This window comes from Emydura macquarii, unplaced genomic scaffold (assembly GCF_026122565.2).
Source record: "Emydura macquarii macquarii isolate MOO-44397 ecotype Brisbane River unplaced genomic scaffold, CSIRO-AGI_Emac_v2 contig_573, whole genome shotgun sequence".
Classification (NCBI taxonomy): Eukaryota; Metazoa; Chordata; order Testudines; family Chelidae; genus Emydura; species Emydura macquarii.
This window is the reverse complement of record NW_027130710.1, coordinates 676,645-681,254: the sequence shown is the minus strand read 5'-3', so window position 1 is coordinate 681,254 and position 4,610 is coordinate 676,645.

Genomic DNA, 4,610 nt, shown 5'->3' with positions numbered 1-4,610 from the left:
CGGCTTGCTGCTGCCCTCCAGCCGCATGCCCACGATCAGGGGGCTGCCGCCGCTGATGTCGGGCTCGGGCGTCGCCAGCCCGGCCGCCAGGGGGAGCGCGAGCGCGAGCCCCAGCCCCAGCAGCGCCCCCGCCGCCGCGCCCGGCGCCATCTTCCGCTGCCGCCGCCGCTAACCGCCCGCCCGGCCCTGCCCGGCCCAGCCCTGCCCGCCTCCTCCCACTCGGGCCGCCGCGCCGCTGCTGCCGGGCTGGGGCGGGGGGGGGGGCGCACGTCAGGCGCCGCGCGGGGGCACGCCCCGCCCGGCACGGGCACGCCCCCTCCCTCGCCAGGCCACGCCCCCCGCGGCGGCTTAAGGAGGCGCCGTAGTCGAGACGGGGGGGGGGGGGGGGGGAGTGAGTCGTGCGGGGCGCAGGGGTGGGGATCTATAGGGAGGGGGGCAGGGACGGGGAGTGAGTCAGGGGTCGGGGAGGGGTGCAGCGGTGGGGGGTGAGTCGGGGGGGTCTATAGGGAGGGGTGGGGGTGAGTCGGGGGGTCTATAGGGAGGGGTGCAGGGGTGAGGGTGAGTCGGGGGGTCTATAGGGAGGGGTGCAGGCAGTCTGGGGGATCCCTCTAACCTCAGTCCAGCCATGCCTAGGCCCGCCCAGTGTCGGGTGCTGTCCCACAGCGAAGCTGGGGGCGAGGCCCCTGTGGGGGCCAAGGTGTCTGTCTCTAGGGGCAGGCAGGGACCCCCCCCCAGCTCAGCGCTGGCACCCTCCTGCCCGCTGGAATTTTCCTCTCCTAGCTCCTGTTTCCCTTCATTTATTCATGTGTTTACAATTTGCCATCAAAGCCGGGGTGGGTGAGCACAGGAAGGGGCCGGCCCCCGGCGGCCTGCAGCCTTCGATCCTCTTCGAGTGCCCCTGGCATCCGCCCCAAGAACAAATTGATGGAGTCGGGGCGGGGGGGTGTGTGGAGCGCCTCAGCGCAGATTGCTGCGTGTGCGTGGCCCCCTTCGGGCAAGCCTCCAACGCAGGCATTGAACCCGTGCAAAGGGAGCGGCTCTGAGCTGCGCTGAGTAGCAGGTTGTTATCCTTGCTGGGCCTCGCCACGGGGGGAGATGATCCCCAGTTGCTGCGATGGCCCCCCCCCCAGGTCATTGTGTGCAGAGCGGGTGTAGCCGTGTGGGTCCCAGGACATTAGACAGACAAGGCTGGGGGGTGAGAGCTCTGTGTGCTTCCAAAGCTTGTCTCTGCTCTCACCAGCAGAAGTTGGTCCAATAAAAGCTACCTCCCCCCCCCCCCGTCATTCCCCCCCAACTCCTCTGGAGGTCATTGGTAGTGATCAGCACACAGGGAGTTGATACTGTAACTCTTATCTGTCCTTTCCATCTATTTCCCCCTGCCCCTATTCTTTGTGGTGGGTTTTGTAACAGACACATCACAACAGAGGCGATTGTCCTCCAAACAGCATGCGGGAAGCTCTTGCTATTGTGGCATCAGAGTGCACCTGGCACCCTGCCGAAGGGTAATGCTGGCATGTCAGGCGCTCTATAAATATCTTGCATTTCTAGAGTGTACGTCCATCCCGGCAGGATTCCAGACTGCTCTGCAAACTGTTACCCAAACCAGACCCAGAGGTCACTCCCACCCTGCCTGAAATGCGGCTACCGCTGGGGTAGAACATCTGAGCTGTTTAACAGCTCCCAGCAACATTAGGAACAGGTCAGGGGCCCAATCCTGGGCCCTTTAAAGGAGATTTGAAGGCAGTCCGCCTGGTTAGAATCAGGCTGTAGGAAGGAAAATTCAGTATCCAAATATACTGCAGGAGGGATGTAAAAAGGCAGAATATAATTACCCACTTTGGAACTGGGCTAAGACAGCAGGGTCAACATGGTGACTTATGCCAGGAGGCTGCTCTTCCAATGCTGGAGAACAAAGACCCCTGGCTAGGTAACACGCCAACAGGCGGCGGGCAGGGGGGAAAGGCGGTGCTCGGTCGGGATGCAGTGACTAGGACGGATGTACAAGACGTCACTAAAAAAGCATCTCGGCAGAGGGCCCCTAGGCACTTAGACGGCCCCAGCCAAACCTTTCTGGCTCATTTGCCCAACTACCGGCAGTTCCCATTTAAGGGACTGAACACGGAGCACCGGCAGCTTGTTTCTGCTCAGAACTCTTCAATAAATAAAAGGTTTGGAAGCACAGAGCAGAACTCACTTCTCCTTTAGCAGCTTTGATGCTACCTTGTTCAGCAACCTTGTTCACCCTGCCAGGTGCATCAGATCGGCTCAACCTGACCCCGCAATGACTAGGGAGAAAACAACCTGGTTGGTCCCTTGAGACAAGTTCCCCGGTATTTTTAAACAGCCCATGGTCCTTAGCTGCTGTGCCTGGCCCCTGTGCGGCCAGTCGAGCCCACCAACTGAATCAGGTTGAGTTGCACAAAGCAGATCTGGGTGGGGATGTTGGGATGAAGGTAGTTCTGCAGGGCTAGTGACTAGTTGGCTGGCTTGCCGCCCCCCAGCTCAGCTACCAGGTGAGTTCATGGTAGCAGCACTCCAGGAGAGTCAGTGTCTGATGCAACAAACCGAAAGCGAGTGAGTCAGAGATTTTCAAAGACAGGACAGTGCATGGGAAAGGCCCCGAGGAGCCTGCATATCTCACAATGAGCCGGAGTCAATTCCAGGGCAGGCACGGAAATCCTGCCCCAGTTTTCACCTCCTGCAAGGGGTTTCACTCAGCCTTTCCAGGGGGTAAGGAGGCCAGATCTGACTCCTCTAAGACAGACTGCACCCGGGGGCTGCTCTGGGCCCTGCAACGGTGACACGACTCACCGCAAGGCAGAGGTCCTAACGCCCAGCATTATGCTCATTCCACTTAACTGGAGCTGTGTCCTCAAAGAACCCTATCATAGCAAGCAACTGCTGTGGCACCCTACGATAACAAAGCACTGCGCCTCTGCCGTAACAAGCCAGTGCATGTTAACAATGGCAGGATACCCTTTTAAAGACTGGAAATGGATTTCTAGTTGAAAGTTCCCAACAGTGCCAGAAAAAGTGCCCCTGACTTTAATGAGGATACTGACTGGCATGGGGGCCTTATATAAACACAGGCTTTGCAGTGGCTCTGCTTGGTTTCCAACCCCTTTGGACCCATTGCAGCAAGGAGCTCCTTCAGGCAGGTGTGAAGAATTCCTGCTGGGACCAGCACTGCCCCGTGCGATGTCCTAGAGCAGCAGGGCTTGATTTGTCTCTCGCTCATGCTGGTGATTTCACTGGCCTTGCCCTGGATTTCACCAGGAAGAGGAGATCACTCGCTGGGCAGTTCTGACCTGTCTGCAGACCCCTGATCCTGCTCCTCTCCTGCTCCCCAGCCCCTGATTTTACTGTGATCCAACCACAGGGAACGGAAAGAGCCAGGCCTCAGGCCTCCTCTTGCACAGTGGAAAGCAAGTGGTAATTAATGGATCGCCTTTGGGGAACGTAACCTCGAATGCACCATCAGAAATCAATGGTCCACAGGAATGTGTTTCTATAGCAACAAGGACCAGAGAGAGAATTCCCAGTAAGGGATCTCTTGAGCTGAGGCAGAAAGGGCAGGAAGGAAGCCCACGGCGCTAGACTGGTTAATGCAGCCCCTGCTTTTTGCTGCGGGAGAGCTGGGCTCCTGGGTGAAGTCACAAGTGGCTGGCGCTCAACCTCTGTTAGGGCTGGGCCAAGGTGGGAGTAGGGAGGGATGCTGTGAGTCCGGATGGGTGCAGGATGCAGGACCGGAGTAACCGGCTCAGGATTTGGCAGGGCTGGGTGTGCGGGGAATCCAGGACTGGAACAGCAAGGTGGTGCAGCAGGTCAGGCTTGAAAGGCACTGGCAGAGCTGTGTAAGCAGCATAGTTTGCACCACCCCGAGTGAGCTCGGGAACAAAGGGGGTGGGGCGTTCAAGTGCCAGCAGTAAAGGTACCTTGCCACGGTACAGCAGCAAATTCCAGCCCCTTTCCCCATCTGCACTGAACTATGCCAATAGCCAGGCTGAGAGAGCATGCTCACGGGCCACTGTCATAGGCAGAAGACGGGACAAACTGGACCCAGGGCAGAACCAGTCTGGCTACCCCCGTGTTCAGAGCTGCTAGCCACACCCGAGGGGAGCATCCTCTTTCGCTCCTCAAAGGAACAGCCTTTGAGAAAACAACAGGCCCCTTTGTTCAGAGAAAGCCCCAGGAAAGGGCTGCGTCAGCTGGTTTCTATTCCCCTGCTTGAAACAACCACCTCAGCAAAGGCGCTTGGTTCCCCTTTTGTCTCCCCCCTTCCTGTGGCATCGCTTTGGCCTTCCAAGGCGAGAGAGTCTCGGGCAGGGTGGGCAGTTGGACATCACGTGCTCCAGCCGAGAACACGGGCTCTGCTTTCCCCACAGACAGCGGGGTCGGCAACGCAGACCCGCTGCCCGGGGAGCCGTGGCGGCGATGGCAGGTGTGAAATAGCCTGTGCATCGTTTCCCGCTGAGCTGGGCATAGGCTCCGCAAGCCCCCTGGGCTGCTTGACGCCCGGCCTCGCGGAAGGATGATGGACCCGCCAGCAGCAACAGTGGCACTTGGATGGGGAAACTGAGGCAGGGAGGCACAGTCAGCGGCGATCAGCC